This window comes from Balearica regulorum, chromosome 24 (genome assembly GCF_011004875.1).
Source record: "Balearica regulorum gibbericeps isolate bBalReg1 chromosome 24, bBalReg1.pri, whole genome shotgun sequence".
NCBI lineage: Eukaryota > Metazoa > Chordata > Aves > Gruiformes > Gruidae > Balearica > Balearica regulorum.
This window is the reverse complement of record NC_046207.1, coordinates 7,569,524-7,587,947: the sequence shown is the minus strand read 5'-3', so window position 1 is coordinate 7,587,947 and position 18,424 is coordinate 7,569,524. Positions and strand designations below refer to the sequence as shown.

General features: G+C 42.5%; 1 protein-coding gene across 19 annotated transcripts in view; it reads left to right on the top strand.

Annotated features, from left to right (window-relative positions):
• The first annotated feature begins 4,876 nt into the window (after positions 1-4,876).
• The window catches only part of TANC2 (tetratricopeptide repeat, ankyrin repeat and coiled-coil containing 2), a 248,943-nt gene continuing 235,395 nt past the window's right edge, over positions 4,877-18,424 (top strand). For 14 of the 19 annotated variants that reach the window (XM_075775498.1, XM_075775494.1, XM_075775486.1 and 11 more), the window contains exon 1: positions 5,177-5,720. The gene's annotated coding sequence lies outside the window, so the exon portion shown is untranslated. Of the gene's footprint in view, positions 5,034-5,175; positions 5,721-6,151; positions 6,243-18,424 lie in introns of those variants that run through there. The other 5 variants (XM_075775492.1, XM_075775491.1, XM_075775485.1 and 2 more) reach the window with 4 other exon arrangements.

Genomic DNA, 18,424 nt, shown 5'->3' with positions numbered 1-18,424 from the left:
CTTAAATTGATTGGAGTAATTAGAACTGTGAGGCAACTTTTCAGGGTGCACAACCCCTTTAACAGCAAACTTTGAACTCTGCAGAAGTAGGAAAAGTTTAAAAAAAACCAAACAAAACAACAGAAAAGCTTTTCTAACTTTTCCAACTATACTAGTTGGTCTGCCAATGAGTCTTATCCTGCCTGTGTCTTGAGATCATCACAGCAAAGTATCCATCCACATGTAGTATCCTTCCAGAATGCTGGAACATAAATCGCAAAGGATAATGTGCTGGAATTCTAATTAACGGATGCAGACAAACTGGAAATGCAGTTTTCAGCTGCTCTCAGTGTATCTTTATCTTTGTTCAGGACCACAAACATCACACGTAATCTGAAATTGTTTCAGTAGCCACTGAACGCAGTCTATAAATAGCTGTGCCAAAGCTGCAGAAAATGGTCTGAAGCTTTTCCTACCCCAAATGAACATTTGTCTGATTGCCATCTGCAGTCATCAACGGTGATCTCGTGAACTCTAAAAACTGAGCTGAGTTGGTCCTGACATAGTTGAATGGTGGAAAAGCTGGTATTCTAGTTTGGTCTACGTATATACAAATTCTGGTGTCTTTTTGTCTACAAAGAGCATACTAATTCTGTAACATTAACAAAGCAGAAGGTACAATTAGGAAAATTTTCCTTTGGTTACAACTGCAAGCTGTTCGCCCTCTCATAGGTGTATCCCAGTGGTGCATCATTTCAGTCAAGACATTACCTGGACCACATGCAATCATGAACACTCCTGTAGTGCCTCTTGAGAGGAAAAGGGTGAGATTGGTATTGTTGCCAAATTATGATCTGCATAAATGTGTCCTCTCTTTCAAAATTGTAATTATAGTTTGACATACAATGTTCTTCTTTTAATAACGGGTGTTTTCTGTTAAACAGACACAGAATTCTGCACTGAGCTGTGTGCATCTGGTTGGTGGGTTAAGGACTCTCAGCTACCTTTTTCAAAAAGAAAACATGAGAAAGCATCGGGCAGCATTTGAAAAGTTTTACGGTAGGAGGGAACACGGGCTAGACAGGGGACACGATCATCCTACTTAAAAGCCCTCTTTGCTCACTGCTACCCAAACAACACCCTAACATCTTGTCTAATGCCCTTCTCTCACAAAGTCACGTGTAGCACTATTGTTCTCGCTGAAAATGTCTTGAGGACAGTGGGCAAGACCTTCTGCAAAGGGTCTCTGATCGCACAGAATGAAATCTTTCTGGACGTCAGCAATCTCGTGTTCCGACAGACCTTTGGTGCAAAGCTCATCATCTCTTGGCCAAATACCTTTTCACTTCATCTAAGCCTCTGGCTTTTTTTTTTCTTTTCTGTACTTCCATCTGCTGCAGACGGAAATGGGAGTGGCTGCAAGTTGCTTCCTGTTAGAGGCAGGACCGTTTGATGTAGGTTTGATAAGCTGTAGCAGATGTCACCAGTTCTTTGTTTCTACATAGCCTTTAACATTCTTTTTCTCAGCGTCAAAGGGGGAGTTTTGGCATTTGGTTATATGTATTTCTGAGGAGATGGAGCTCTGCAAGCAGAAAAAGTTTTTCTGTTGGCTTCTGTTATTGAAAGAACTGGAATCTGGGTATAGATTCTGAGATTCCCAAAATGCAGTTCCTTTCATGTTATCTGGACATCTTGCTCCAAAACAGGTGTATACAGGGAAATAAAGCTCTCTTTACTCATCCTGTAACAGATTTCTTCTCAGACGCTCTGTTGGCAAGCCCCAATTTCAGCCATTGCTCAGATGAAGAGTAATGCTGGTGTTAAAATGCAACCCTGGTGGTAGAAGGGTCATAAAGCACACATTTATTTAGATGTAGACAAACTAGAGTCAGTTATCCAGAGCTCAAGGTGCTCTTGCCAAAAATTGCAAAAATTAAACAGCCAGCAAAACACATCTCCCTTTCCTTTTGAAAAAAACCCCAAATCTATTTCAAAACTCCCTAGGCTACACAAATAGATATACCGTTTGTTATTACTGAAGCGATGGCAGACCCAGTGTTGTTTCAGACTGCTGAAGTGTGAAGAACATGAGTATCTCACATTTACAGGATTACGCTAAAATATTTTCTCCACAGGCATAAATTTCTTAGATAACAAATATTGTAAGCAATACTTATTTTTTTTTATGTGGTCACATTTAATAGAATCCATCTAGGAGACGATCGGATGGTATTACATGATCTAAAAGACCAAATGTTTTTATATCTTCCTGTAGGCATTCTGGCTATTTAAGAGACAACATCTTGTTTATTACAGCCAAATTTTTTTCTTTGCTGTTGTGCAAACTTCACATCAGCTTGCAGTACAAACACACAACACATAAAGGGTTGATTGAGGCTGTGTGTGAATGTTTTGGCTCCCTAGTTCATCGAAGAGATGTTTGAATAAGCAGCTGTAATGCCAAGGGGCTAGATGTGGATGTGACCAAAATGGAACTTGGATTTCTGGACCAAAGCCAGGAATGGTGATCCTGAAAACTTTAAATGCTGTATGTGATTTGTGTTGATATTCTTGACATACCCATAGCTGTGCTTCTGCATAGGCACAGACCAACCGGTCTTATAGGTATGGGCAGTTTGGTGCTTGATTTATACCAAACCTCAACAGCCAGGGTCCACAAACCATGTCCCAGATGGCATTTTCAGAGCAAACTCCCCAAGTTCCAGCAGGATCTGGCTCCTTGCAAAACTCAGGGAGGCTGTCACGGGTGGAGTACAAGGATGCTCTCTTTACTGTCCTCTCCTCTGCTTGCGGGACTTCACGCGTGCCTCGGGAGGTCCTACAGCCACAAACGTCAGCTGCCACGAGACTTGGGGGAACCTTTCCACTTGGGGGAACCTTTCTGCACACTGACCCGCGCTGAAGCGTCCACTCTTGGCTTTGGCCAAATAGGGCAGGGTGGGAAACGGACCCTGTGCGATCGCGCTGGCGTTCTCAGAGGTGACTAACACCAGTTCTGGATGGGACACAAATGACTAAGTATTTAGATGCTGTGGCCCCTCTCTTCCTGTTTGGAAGCAGGTCTTTTGCTGTTATCTCATTCCCTTTGACTTCTCAGCTCTGTACTGGAAGCGTCAGATCCTCCCTCTCTTTCACAAACTATGTCTTGAAATCTGTTTTCTTAGGAATTATATGGGTATGTATATAAAGCAGTTGACATCAGTTCTGAGAATATTTTCTTGTAGGTGGAACTATTATTCCTCCTTGGTACTGTGTGCACAGAATCAGTGATTTGCTATGCTAATAAGTTGCTGAAGGAAAAACGGAAATTATTCTAGCTATGTATTCCCCTCTAGTATATGTGGTTTAAAAAGGCTAAAGGGCAACAGAAGATAAGCAATTAGAGAAAGCACTTCTGCTGGAAGTAATGAAAGAGACAGGAGGCTACAGATTTAGATGAAAATATTTCTGGAAGATTTCCCTACTATGTGGTTTGGTGGTTTTTTTTAAGTGCTTGTTGCACCGCTTTATGTGCTGCCACTCTCCTGTGAAAGCAAAACCCAGCGACTGAAGTGACAGATGATCCAGCTGACATATATTCATTCACTCTGATCCAAGCTTAATTCCAGAAACTTGGCATCTTATCAGCTCTGCTAACAAATACACATAAAAACCAAAACAGAACTACCTCCAATTTTTATTAATACTTCCTAGGTAGGATTATTTCTATTGCAATTTAATTTTTGTACAAGTAATTTTCTCAAGTAACAACTGAAGATTACCCTGTTGCTTAATTTATTTGGACATTAATTTGGCACTGCGGGCAAATGCGACGTAAAGCTCTCAACCATCCTGGGGTTAGACTGAGGCAAGTAATCTGCACCTAGAAGGTTTAACAAGGCATCCATCCCAAGGGAGTGTTGATACTTTTAATTAATTAAAGAGAACATTTTGTACTGGACTAAAAATATTATTTTGTTGACTAAGACCTAAATATTAGTTTTCTTAAGGGAAATAGCCAGATAAAACCCTCAATTCTCTTTACCATGGACTTTTTTGTTGAAAAATAACTTTGATTTTTTATGGTTTGATGAGAAAACCAAATTTCTGTCACTATTTCATTTGCTGTGGACAATTAAGCAATTTTGATACACTGATCAGTTTGCTAGTTGCAATGTATAGTTCTAAAGGTATTTAGGTAATTTAAATAAATGTTTATATTAGCTTTAACAGGTAACACAGCTTTTCTCTTCCTGTGTGTTCCTTTTGCACCGGGTCTTCATTGTCTGTCTGATCTCTTGTTGGGGAGGATGAGTGGAACGTTTTGGATTTCAGGGATTATTCCCAGAAATCTTTTTAACAAAAGCTGATTGATAGGCGGCTGTGGGGGCGTTTTCACAGCAGAGAGGAGCCTACACGGACGGGAGGTACCTGCAGCAGCTCCACCTGCGCGGGCAGCACACGGGCACCGGGGCCGGTTGCGGTGATCGCGTTCCCATCGCCTTGCTCCGTCTCATCACCAAGAAAAACCCCTTCGCTCAGCCCCGGTCCCTTCCGAGCGGTACCTGCAGGAACACGTTCAGCCACCAAACGCGGTTTTAGCGCCTCGGCCCTGCCGGAGGCGCGGACGGATGCCGGAGCCGCTTGAGGTCTGTTCCCGCTGCGCAGCCCGGCCCACGGACCCGCCCGCGGACGGCTCCCTTCTTTTCCGCAAACCCCTCCCACAGCATCGGTCGCCGCCCCGGCGTCCCCGCCCGCAGCGAGGGGGCCCTGTGCCGGGAACGGCTCCCGCACAGCGGGGCCCGCCGCCGATGCCCCCTCTCAGAGAAGGGGCCCGCGCCGCCGCGTTCCCCCTCACAGGAGGCGCTCGCGCCGCCACAGCGCTCCCCGCCCGCCCGCCTCCCGCTGAAGTTTCTCCCGGGCGCGGACGCTGCTCTGGCCACGCCGGAGCCTCCCGACACCCTCCCGCTCTCTCCCGACCGGTGCTTATGGCAGCCGGCGATCGCGGATGTGATTAAAGCGCATCCCGCCGCCTTCCGCAGCGGCCACGCCAGGTACGAGCGGCGGGAGGGAGAGGAAGGAGCCGCCCGGCAGCGCCCCGCCCTTCCCGAGGCGACCGCCCCCGGCGCAGGATGCGCTCGGGCGAGGAGGGGTGCGCGTTTTGCATAACCCCTCCCCCTCATGAATAACGAAGCAGCCCCGCCTCTCCCGGGCGGCTCACCTCCGAGCGCGGAGGGAGGGAAGGAGCTCGGGGGCGCGCGCGCCCGCCGCTTCCCTTCCTTCCCCCTCCGCCCGCCCGGGGGGCGAGCGCCGCCCGCCGCTGCCGTTCCCGCCGCCGTTCCCGCCCCGCCCGCTCCCCTCCCCCCTCCCCGCGGCCCAGCGCGCGCAGCCGTGAGACGGCGGCGGGGGCGCGCTCCGAAGCGAGCGAACGGGGGGCAGCAGGCGCGGGGGCCGCCGCTCCCCGGGGTGAGGCCGCGGCGGGGAGGCTGGGCGGCAGCGAGGGAGGGGGGCGCTGTGGCGGTTGGGCGGCGAGGGAGCGGCGGAGCCGGCGCCGCCGAGGAGGGGCGAGACCGGCCGCCCCCCACCCCTCCCCGTCCCCTCCCCTTCGGGCGCGCGCTCACCCCGGCGGCGGCTCCCGGCGATGTGGTGAGAGGGAGGCGCCCCGCGCTCGCCAGCCGCGGCCGGTGCGTCCGTGAGGGGGGCGCGGGCCGCCGGGGAGCCCCGCGACGCCGTCGCTCCAGGTAAGGGCCAGCGCCCGCGGGGCCGTGTGTGTGTGTGCGTGTCCACCGCCCCCCGCGGCGACAGATGGGAGGGGAGCCGGATCGTGAGGGGGCGACGCCCGGCGACATGTCGGCGTGCGGCGGGGAGGGGACGGGGGCGGCGGGTAGCGGTGTCTGAGTGGGAATCGCGGCGAGACCCCCCCCCCGCCACGCCCCTCCCCCCCTCACGGTGCCGCACACGGCTGGGGGTCGGGCAGAGTCCCGCACCGCGGGGGTGGGGGGGGGCAGGTACAGCCCCCGTGTTCGTGACAGTGGGGGGGGCTCCAGGCGCTGCTCTCCCGCGGCCGGGGCGCCCCCCCGACCCGCACCCCGCGGGGTGGGTGAGCCGGGCTCGAGCTGAGCGAGATTGCCCGTTAAAAAACTTGGGATAGCGGCGGCTGTAAAGGTGGGGGCGGTGAGAGCAGCGTACAGGTAGAGTTTAAAAAAATCCGATCTTTTCGATGAGAAATCTGTTTCTAAGAGAGCGGCATGCAATTTTCAAAGGTATTTCGTGCGCAAATCACGTGCTGCAGAATTGGGCTCCATCCCTTCAAAGGGTAAGGGAGGCTGTGAGAAGGAATTTCTCTTGCAGAATGGCCCCGTATTTACAGGGGCTGTGCTGCAGGTAGGATGCACGTGAGACAAACACACCGCCCTGCCTGCTGCTTCTGCAGGGCTGGGAAAAACGGGTTAAACTGCCGCCCTCTTACTCCTCCCGTAGGGTGAGTAAGGAGCGTGGAGTCTAATGACACAGTATCTTTCTATTAGAGGCGTGGGCTGGTTGTTGGGGGCTAAAATGTGAAAAAGAAATGAGAGATGATGAGGCAAACAGCTTCGCTGAGATGTATACTGTGCAAGGAAAAGACAGATTCTCATCCCTGTTTGTGTTGGGAAGTTCGGGAGCGTATGTTAGGCAGTAAGCTGGGTTAGAGAATGATGTGTCAGTATGGATTTTAGGCTTTTATACAGGTGAAAATAGCATAAGGAAAACGAAATAGCTAAAGAAATTAAATTATGGCAGTTAATTAGTGCTGCTGGGGAGTGCAGCATAGCTACGGTGTACTGAATGAAGGCAAATTAATGTTGAATTGGGGGAAGAACACGAAGAAATACAGCGAACGTGCCATAGAGAACAACAACATGGCCATGAAACCTTGCTTGCAGCATTTCTCAGGTTGGAGCTTGGAGTGATTTCTTCAAAATGCTAAAGGTTGGGTGTTGTCTATTTTTCTTATTTAAGCCTCGAAAGTTAAATACAAAACCTGCAACTGAAAACATCCATTCCTAATATATAAATTAAAAAAATAAAATAAGAGAAAAGAATCTGGCAAAATAAGTGCCTTTTGGTGAGAACACACTGAAGAGAATTCGCTAGCTACAGTCACGAGGGTTTCCTACTGAAGTGGTGAGAGACACCTTAGATCATGGCTACTTTGTGTAGAGGTATGTTTATCTAGAAAATGTACGATGAACGAGCAGTTGAATTACGGAAGTACAATATATTGCAACTTGCCATAATCAAAATCCCATTTTTTTTGGCTCTGCAAACAAACTGTTGGGGGGGGAGGGGGAATGGTAGTGCTTAGGCAAAGCCTGTCAAATGGTCACAGACCGTTTGAGGTCTGTGGCCATTATAACTCTGGGGCTTCTAAAAAAATATACTTGAAGAGCTGTACTGTTTTTTTGTAGTAACTCTTGCTGAGTGCATCATAAATGCAAAATTGTGTACTCCAGACTTACCACCAGTTTCATTTGAGTGGCGAGGAATGGTAGGGCTGTATCCTGTTTGGATCTAGACTATGGTCATGGAATATTGAAGCATACTTGCATGAGATTTAGATTGGTAATTACAACATGGATTACTGGTTACATGTTCAGCATAACTGGATGACTAATACAGTTTTATAAAATAAACTCCTTATCAATGTTGTTTGTGTTGTAGCAATTCCTGTCTTGTTCTCATCTTTTTGTCTTTTCCACTGGCTTTCCCATGATCCTATGTGAGTTTGTGGCTTTTTTAATAGAAATAAGTATTCTGAACAAAAATGTCTTCTCTGAGGTACCTAAATTACACTTTATCATTTCAGGTTACATAGACTAGATTTACTTTCAATTAAACCTTTAGGTTATAATTGATACATATGTTGTTGTTCAGAAATCCGTGAGCATACTGCTATGTGCAGTGAATTTTTAAAAGATTAATTTTTTAATGCAACATTACAGACAAGCATGTCTAATTTTCTGCTTGCAAATTCTAATTTATTAATATTAATGCTCATAAATGCAAACTGTATAAGTCCCAAATACGCATCACATGCAGTATTATGCACTCTATACGCTGAGTTCTGCAGGTTTTGTTCTATATATGTATTTCCAGAACACTTATCTGCAAGGCCTGCTTTGGTTTGCCTGTGACACATTTAAGTTTTATTAGAATGGAATCTTAAATTTTCTTTAATTTCAGGATGCTTGTTAAAAATTGTAATAATCTATTTTACTCTTTTATTAAATAGCTAGAGGGAAACAATAAGAAGGCAACCAGAAAAGTCTAAAACAACCCCTTGGTACATTAAAAAAAGTAACCTGCAACCCTCCCAACTTTGTGCATGGTTTTTCTCATCTAAAAAAGAAAAAGATTCTGTTCCTCCTTATGTTTTATCTAAGTTTACCTTTTCTAGAGGTGGTTGTGATCAACTGAGAAGATAGAAACACCTGTAATTCCACATTGTGAAATATAAAAAATCTTTTGCCTTAAACTTTTTTGAAAAAAATTCTGATTTCATGTCTTTATATACACATTCTGTGTACACATTCATTCTTTTTCTTTAAACTTTTGAGTATGAATTTTTTTAGAGCAGAGTGATACGCCAGGGTGACTTCCTTTGACATCTAGACAAGCAAATGGCTCTAAGGGTTGTTTCTTGACAAAATGAAGCTGATTTTAAGAACTGGTGAAAAAATCAGTGACCTTGTCCGTGTTCTCCCACCCGCAGTGGCGTGATGTTGTAGCCCTCTCTCTCGTACCAAGTGAAATGCTTGAGCAGCTGGTGGGTGAATGAAAACTATTTATTTTTGCAGAGTTCATTTCTAGCTGGATCAATAAACTGAACTTGACCTGTTGAACACGAGGGTGACGGGAGGAGGGTGCACGAGTATGAAATAGAGCGGCTGCGTCTGTCCTTCCCAGCAGCACTGAACTCTTTGAAGGGTTGATGCCAGTTGTGAACTCATGCCTGGAGTACTTGGGTGAAGCCTTAAAAATGTCTCTGCAAATGGTACCTTTCGATGTACAGTGAGTGCCTTTCCCTGCGTGCATGTTTTGTTTATGCTTAGTACTACACAAAGAACACTCACAGCCTTACTTACATCATTGATTATAATCCTTGTGATCAGCCTGATCGGTAATTTCAGGTTGTCTTGCACTTTGCTTCCAATATAATAAACACGTGCCAACCTCTAGGAACATTTTTGAGCATCTGTAGAACATGCAAAAGCTGTGTGGTCATACAAGATCCAGTGACGTTACCAGTAAGGTCTGGGGGGGTTACTGTCGTCAGGAGTCAGAGCAGAACTGAGCCCCCTGGTTGGTTCTGACTCTTGCATCTTGGAATAACATGTTCATTTTAACTTCAAGGTAGAGAGTATGCCTGTTGCATTCACTGGAGATAAATTAGTTTTTAAAGCTCGCTGCATCTGCAAATATTTGCAGTGGTGGAGTGAACTAGATCATTCATCTTTGCTTTATTTGCCAGGTGGATTTTATGAGCTTTAAAAAACAAATTCTAGTTATGTTACTTAGACTTTTTCCAGCCCCATTATTTCATGGGGCTAAAATGCAGTTGTTTGTTTTATGTTTGTTTAAAAAGTAATTACTTTAAATACAAGCCCTACCTTAATTAGAGAAGATAGTGGCTTGTTTTGTGTACTTACCTTAAGAAGGGAGAAACTGGGAATTTAGAGCCCACTCTTGAAGTTGTCCCTTGTGAAGCTGCCCCATCTGATAGAGCTCCTTGAGGTTCTACTTAAGTGGCCTGTGATGAAAGGGTCTGGTTTCATCATGAGGGTGATGGACAAATTGGAGAGGAATTTAGCTGGTTGTCCTAGCATGGAACAGGTTGTGGGATTCTGATGGGAGAGCAGAAGTTACTGGATTTTGAATAAAAATGCCGTATGTTTTGGGTGCTGTGGTAATGGGACTAGAGTGTTTCAGATCTTCAGGAAGAGGCATCCTTGAATAATCTGTGGACTTCCCTGAATAGTCTGGTCTTCTTCCTGGTCAGCATTTATTACCTATCCTTCCAAAATGTGTCAAATACGTGAATTCATACTGTGGTGTGAGAAACGCCATATTGAAAAATACTCTGTAAGGGAACATTCATTAGTAATGATATAACATAAAAAGGATAGTATGCTTATTTGACTCAAGTTTGGTTTTCTGCCACATTACTCGATTGTTTGATTTCAAAGGAATCATTACTTATTCATGGTGTTTATAAAATGCAATAATAGTTGGGTTTGTGCATATTCTGCATAAAACAAACCTTGGTTGAAGTTTTGCTTCCTCGGTCATTTTTAAATTTTTTTTGGTAAAGCTTTTTCTCGCTCTGAGTGTTGGGCTGATTTGCTAAAAATGTTGCTTTTTTTGAATTTCAAATTTGAGAGTGGCTTTTTCTTTCCCTCCCACCAATCCTGTCGCTTCATAAAGATGAGAATTACTTAGCTTTACTGAAGAAGTAACCTTAGGTAGTAATCCTTAAGAGCCAATTTGGCAAAGGCACACGTAGATACTTCAGGAACATGAAGAATCCCGGTGAGTTCATGTTACTATTCCTATGCAGGCAAGTCTCCACACGCCGCCACTGCCTTGAGCTGGGGCCCTCGTGCTGATGAGGAATGATGTTGTATGACCTAATAGGGAGGGAAGTAATCTGTTAGAGTGGTGTTCTCTTTTGAACTGGCATAACTAACGAAGAGGGTGATGAATCATGCATGTTGACATTTCAGCTGTTACCAGTATTTGTTATTTATTTGTACTTTATGAAAAGAACATATTGGTAACTGAAGGAATATCTTCCAGAGCAGACTGATAGCTCCGTGGTAGGAAGGCTGGGGAGTGATTTGTTGCTAGAGATCTTTCATACTCATTTCAAAGTCTTGGGAGCAACTTGTTGCTCATTAGGTGTTTGATTGTACTTAATGAGCAAGAATAAAGTGGTATATGTCCAAAGTGAAGATTCTGGTATGTATGAATTATTCTTTCTTGCACCACCAGCAGTTCCATTCATGTTGCCCCATTCCACATAAGTTATTGAAAAGTCATCTGATTAGCGTTTCTGACCTCATTCTGATCAAAGCAGAGAAAGCTCAAAGCTGCGTTTGTTCCTGTGCTGAGCCGTAAGTGTATGCAAACAGCAAATGTCTATCTGCCATTATCCAAGTCTTTCCAAAGCTTGGAAGGATGGAGGCAAGCTTTCTTGCTTTTCTTTCCCCAAGTTTTTGAATCTGGAAGTTTGCAATCATGTCTTTTAGAGTAGGTTGCATGTAAGACAGCAAAGGTTTGGTCATCACGAGGAGTTACGTGTCTTTACAGCCTGTTTTCCATATCTTCTGGGTTTTTGGCACTGAATGAGCTGACTTAGTTTTCAGAGACCAGTGACACTTTGCAGATTTTCACAGTGTAATACTTAAAACCTGAAGCTTGTATAAATGCATTGCTAATGAAATTCAGCTGAATAGTTGAACTGCATCTTTTACCCTAATCTGTAGGGGATATATTTAAGATTAAAATATGGAATAGTTTGACAGAGCAGTTCAGGTAAAATTCCCAAATAACAGTGAATAGGGTAAATGTGTGTTTTGTTTTGGTGTGTTTTTTCTTTTTATTTTTTTCTCAGAGTCCCTCATTTTAATGGTGAATACTGTCCATTTTTTACTTATATCAGCTTTAACTGCTAATTATGGTTGAATTCTAGTGATCTCAAATTTGAGATTCGTAATGATCTCGTTAGAGAAAAAAGTATTTTGGATAGGCGAATCCTTATTTGCAATATAAGTCACACTGGGAATTTGTTATTAATTAGCGAGGGTGAGAAAAGAGATGTTTAATTTGTATTTTATCATAGAGGATCTCCCTGTTTACTTACTTTTAGATATTTTGGGTGTTTATTTCATTTTTCCCTTCATGCCTGTATGATTTCCAGGGCAGGTAGAATAATATTTTGGCAGATTGCTGCTATTTTTCTGTATTCAGATTTAAATAAAATGCTTTTATAAAGCAGTCAGTAGGAAACATCACTGAGGGAATTTATATTTTTTAGATGCCTTAATGAGTGAGGTTTGTATATGCGTGTGAATGGTTCCTCCTCTTTTTTTATGTGTTCTTTTCAGCTGGCTGTCTTAAAAATTTGAGTTTCTTTCTTTGGATGAGAAACTTGATGAATGCATTTGAAAAAGAGAAACCATCAGTGCTTATGAAAAGTATCAAAATTAAAGACAATGTAAAATATCTCTTCAGAATGGGAGTATGAATGTTTACAGTCTTTGTGGTTCCAGAAAGCAGTTGTGCGCTGATTCCAGTTGCTGTAAAGCATTAACTGATAACTCTTGAAAGTGTCTTAATGTCCTTAACCTGGAAACAATTATGGTCTCTCTGTTCCCTGCCAGTCACCTTGATGGTAATCTGAAGTTCCTTGCAGGTGAATTTTCCAACCTTGGAATTGCAGAGTATTAAGCTGATTGAGCTAGATCCTGTGGTCAGTGTTTTTTAATGATTGGCTTAAATATTGGTAAGCTGTACTTAGGGGCTCTTAAGTCATGCTTAGCATTTTTAGTGGGCTGCTTCTGTCTGAGCTTGTGAAACACTCTTATTTCCAACAGAAGTCGAGGAAAAAATACAAGGAAAACTGGGAGAAGACTGTAAGGAGAAACAAACGTGAATTGAGTAGCTTCCTGGTCGTGTATCTAGAGGTATAAATGTTAGAGGATTTAGATTCTTTCTGCAGTTGTTAAATGGAAATGGGTTTATTTGCTTTATTGTTTTAGGGAAACAAACCAAAAAGGCTTATCTTTTCTTGCTCTTTGAAGTTTTACCTGTCTGTGCTGTCACCCAGCTGTTGATTTCTGCTACCTTCACCTGCCTGCTGAAAGCCACTGGTCCCTCAGCTGTGCTGAACCAGATGTCTGGGTGTAAGGTGAAAAGAATAATTCCATTTTACTGCCTTCATCATGGTGTTCCTGCCCTGAAATTATTTACTGGTGGAGTTAACAGTCCTGTTTTGTCCCACAGTCTGGCACAGCAGGTTCTGGTGATGCCTTTTTCCATCAATAAAAATGAACTTCTGCCATCTTCTCTTCTTGGGTTGTGATCCCATAAAGTTACCATTTTTAATGAAGAAATATTATTAGAAAGTAAAGGAACAATATGCAGCCAGAGTGCAATGAACAATGAAGTGTGCATGTTTCCTGTTGTTGATCCTTTTATTTACCTCTTTAGTAACAGATGATTTTCCTTTTTGCCTTATCTCCCATTCTGTCCTGTGGGATTATTCTGTGTCAAGAAACTATTTTTGATAGTAAGATGCTCTTAATGTTCCAGATAACAATTTGAAGAGGCCTAGTAACTAGTAGATAAAGGTGCACACTTCTGTAGAAATGAGGTATGTGGTTTTAATGCTGAAAGATGTGACTGGGAAATCCTACCTGTTCTGTCGTTCACCAGGACTTAGGGAGTCACTAGGGAGATGGCAGCATGGTGCTTGTAACTTGAAAGAAGTTGGGCAAAATAGTCATGTCCTTTCCGGCCTAAGCCCCCCATGTCCACTCCTCTTTCTCTAGGCTCCTTTAATAGTATGTAGATTTTTAGTTTCGTGTCTTGGCTCTCTTCTCGGTGGTTGGTGCATGTCTGTGAACATAAGAAGTCAGTCACTGAGTAGATAATTGGGATAGGCTTAGGCAGGCTGTTTCTTGTGAGTGCTGCAGAAGAAAGTCTTCAGCAAAGGGGAGATTAGTGGACAAACAGATAAACAACTTTCTATCCTTCAGAGGTTTTATGGAACAGAACGTGGAAAAGTTCCGAGAGAGGAGAAAAAAACAAGTAAAATACTGTGAGGGTAGATTTTAGAAATGTGATGCTTGAAGGAAGGAGCCCAACGGAATTGCGTGTCAAGCTTTTATGAGAGTTATAAAACAGAGCCTGTGGAGGGGTGCAAATCTTAAGTGGATGTAGTGATTTGAATGACCAAAATTGTGTTTGTGCTTCTGGATTTTGCTGGCTCGCCACAAGCTCTCAGGCCACATTGTTCTTCATGTGACTTTAGTTTTAAGGGTATTTGCAAAATGATACGGTTCAGGCAGTTATTCTGTGTATCTAGCTCTGTGTTGTTTAATCTGTTACTTTCTGTAGTTGCTTAAATTGGGGTCTGATGCTTATTATCTCTTCTAGCAGCTTTTACATTTCTAAATAATCTTAGGTTAATAGCTAATTTATTTTTTATGAAGGGAGAAATCTCCCATTTGCTAATTTAATGGGGATTTTTTTTCCTCTTACTAAAATAATTTTTCCTATTTAATTTTCAATGTAAGATTTGATTAGAGGACCCCAACTCAATTTTCTACTGTTTCACACAGTTATTAGTATGAGATACTCAGCTTCACAGTTAGAACATAAGTGTTTGCTTGAAATCTTTGTGAGCAGCTTTCCATTGGCACCAGCCTTTGGTTAATACTTGGGCCTGTGTCACAGCATCCTTTGCTTTTTTGTCTTCAGGAGTGGGGATTTAGTGTAACAGGCACCATTAAAGAAAGGAATATTGTTCTTTGAAGACTTAAGCTGTAATGGAGCTACATGTGCCCACCCACTTTCTCTTCAGACTTGTAATATTATCTGTGTCTTGATTTTAAAAAAAATAATAAAATGCAATGCTGACAGCAGGCAGTGATCCTACACCTCCTCAGCAGAGGTGGAGTATACCATCTGGCACTATGTGGGTAGTAGTTATCCCAAAAAGTAATAACAGTGGGAGTTCTTGCCAGTTACAAGTTGTGATCACAAGCCAAATGGTGTAGTTCTAAATTAGCGTACGTTTCCAAAGTGAAAGAGATGCAAGTATTTATTTTTGTGAACTTGAGAAGTATTTTCAGGCATGGGGGTCTATGCTGAGGCTTTAGTTGCTAGCATTTGAAAGAAAGTGTGAGGGGAGTAAGTCAGGGGAATATGGGCTGCGATGCCCGCTAGACCATCTTCTAGGCACTAAAGAAGTTGGCTTTTTTTGGTATGATGTAAGCCTCAACTTGGTTAGTACATGCAAGGTTGAAACTGAGGAATTATTTTAAAAGAGTGAATAATGGAGTGGTCCTTTGATTTGATTTTGACTTTGCCGAATAAGAAATGAAAGATCTCAAGTTCTTCATCCTTTGGCACTACTAACTAGTCATGAACAGACTGCTGCTACCTGCTGTACGATGATGAGAAAACCTTTGTAACTAGGTAAAAAATTCCCTATATTGCTTTTAGTAGCACTTTTGATATGGTGGCCTATGATATTTTTGCCTGAAAAGTTAGATATAGCATAATCAGAACTGCCATCAAGTGGATGCAGAACTGGTTAGCGAGTTGTTTAGTAACCTGGGTGATAAAATTGAGAGTGTACTAGTTAAACCTGTGGATGACATCAGCTTTCAAGGGATTACAGGGATAGGAAGAAAGGATTAGATTCAAAAGGGTCTTGAAAAATTGGAAACTTAAAATATGAACAAATTAATTTCTCAGAGTTTATTCTGAACAAAAAGAATGGTCAATAGTATAAATAAAGGAAAACAGGAAGAGAGGAGTTTGGAACATGCAAAGCTCTGTAAAATGTCCAAACTGAAAATTAAAAAAACCTCAGTGTCATTTGCCTGCATGCATGCATGCACATGGAGCTAGGGAAGTTGAGGGGGAATTGTGAATTTGGGACTCTTCAGATCTGGCTTCTTATTGCAGACTTGCTCAGACACTGAAAGTACCGTGTGGACGAAATTCACGCACAGACACAGATAGGGTTTCAAAGAGAGCTTTTGTTGTTCTTTCTCAAGTTATTTGGGTAGATGATTTAGCTGCTCTTATGTCAGCATACATTGCCTTTCTGCTAGGGGACTTTGCCAGTATCTTCCCTCCTCTCCCCGGCATAGCTATAACTGCAGGGGTCCTCATCGAGTAGATAAGCTTTGCATCAGGCTCTTACTTCTCTGTGGATTTTTTTTTTTTTACTGCTCCTGCTTCTTGTAAATGCCCATAAGACTACCTAACAAATCTGATCAGTAAAGACTTTGTCTAAGTCTACTGAATGCATTCATAGTCCTTGCACTGAGTTAGTTTTCTGTGTTGTGTTGCTGTATTTTTGATCTTTGGAAACAGAGATCAGCATTGAAGTTGGTGGACACATGCACAGATTTTAAAGTGAGTTAATGAATGTTAATTAGTAAGCACCTAAGAATTTCTATTCAGAAACAGAGTTTAAGTCAGATAGATATGAGGGCACCTTACTTGAAATAGTTGCCTCAGTTAGATATTTTTTGTGAGAAACTTCAGCATTTATGTAAACCAAATACATTATATGATTTTTGTGTACCTGACGTAACTATACACCGTGTATTCTCTTTTGTGTCTTGGCTACAATTAAGATTTTGCGTTAAGGAAAACCATTATGATTAACTTCAAACTCTTGCATTGCATTTGTCCTTGTAAACAAACAGTTTTGCAGTTGGAAAAGCAGATAAGGGACTACTATGGGCTGTGTTTACAGCTTTGCATGTGCTACGCTTTTTTGTGAGGTTGGGGAATTTCATTCTAATATAAACACTGAAAATCTTAGATGCAAATTAATGTTCTTCATAAATGGGGGGGGGATGAAAAATCTGCAAGTTTGGATAAAACCATCTTTAAAGAAAGATTAGGTCATATGACATAAGATTATTTAGCTTTTCATCATTATCAGGAAACTGAGCAACTGTGAAAATCTTCCAAGTGATGAGTCTGTCTTGACAATACCATGTTCTACATGACTATGGTTTGGGTTGGTTTTCTTCAGTTAAAGAGTAATACTGTATGCAGAGTCAATCTTGTTGCATTAATTATTACCTATTTAGCTATGAATATACTAGAGCTGACTCTGGCATATGTGGGGGATTTACCCTTCTCAGATGCCACGTGCTGCCACCTGTGTTATTGCATCTGATGCATCCAAGTGCTTACTGAAATCTGCAGTTTTGGAATTTCATCAGCTTAAATCTGTACTTGTCAATTGCCTGTACTATAAATCCTCAGATTTATATCTGGGGGCAGTTTGCTCATAGTCTAGACACTCTTGCTGAACTTCTGCATGAAGCTAGTCCTGACTGCTTACATTCAGAAGTCGTCTTTCTGTATTGTATTAAGAGCTTATCCATATGCTACAAGCTCTGAGTGCAGGAAGTCTGCTGGCAGCAGTCCTGCTATTCCATATTCTGATTTCAGGCTCTTTGTGGATCGTCAGGAAAAAAAAAAAGAAGCATAAAGCATGACAAGTTGTTGGCTGACTGATTTCTAGATAAGTTTTGCAAGAAAATTTGAATAAATATTAATGTTCATGTAAGAAGTGACACAGCGTGGCTGGTTCTGGTGTGAACTGCAGGACATGATTAAAAGTCAGATCGAGCAATGCATGGGGATCGGATTGGAGAACAGTCTCCCCTTTGAGACTCCGTATCGCTGTAGTTTGTGAGCAGGAGTAATGGCTGTTAGTTGGAGCAGGTCACGAGAAACTATATAGTATTTCCTTTTGATAATAGATGCACTTTGCATTTATCGTCACTAGAAAGAGCATCCGATTTTTGCAATTAGCTTGGATCAAGTAATAATTTTGATATGGTGTTGTATTTTAGAACTTTGTAGGAGCAATACATAAAATAATGCTTTCTTACTTTTTTCCCTAGACATCTCTCCCAGAGGAAACAATAATTTTGGTTTCACATAGGTGGTGTATAGGGACTGAGTTATCTGCAAGAAACAAAACCCAAATCTCCTTGAAACTATGGCTGACAAAAGTATGGCTGCAATGAAGTATTTGTTTCCTGACTGTCAAGGCTGGTTTTGTTTGTGTGATTTCCCAAACCTGGGCTAACCTTTCAAATGGTTTCAATTTTCTGAATATTTTTGTTATGTTGTGACACCAGCATAAAATGGAAAGCTGAGTTGAAATTTGTTCATTTGTCTCCGTTTTCCTTTTCCTAATATGACTGGTTTACAACAGGTTATTTGGGCACTTTGACACATAAAAATTATTGTAAATGCTAAAGCTATAACTTCCCAATATTAAGCACTGATTAATCCAAAATAATATCTCATATTTCACAAATGACAATAGAATAAATTCTGGAGCCTTTTGTAACTCCATGCAAGGGCACAGAGTCTGGCTCCAACGCTTCACTGTACGGAATACCAGATGTGGCTAGACCAAGCTCAAAAGGGTGTAACAGTAAGCCCACAGTAACATATGTAATGTTACATGTAAAATAATCTTGGACGCATCTTCTTTGTGATGGGGAGAAATAGCTTTTAGTTTGATGTAGTAGGTGCTTGTATACATTAAGGCAAATAACATCGTTTTCAAGTTTTCAGGAGTCCCTGTATAGGAAGGAAAGTTCAGTCTTAGTCTGGAATTACTTCAGAT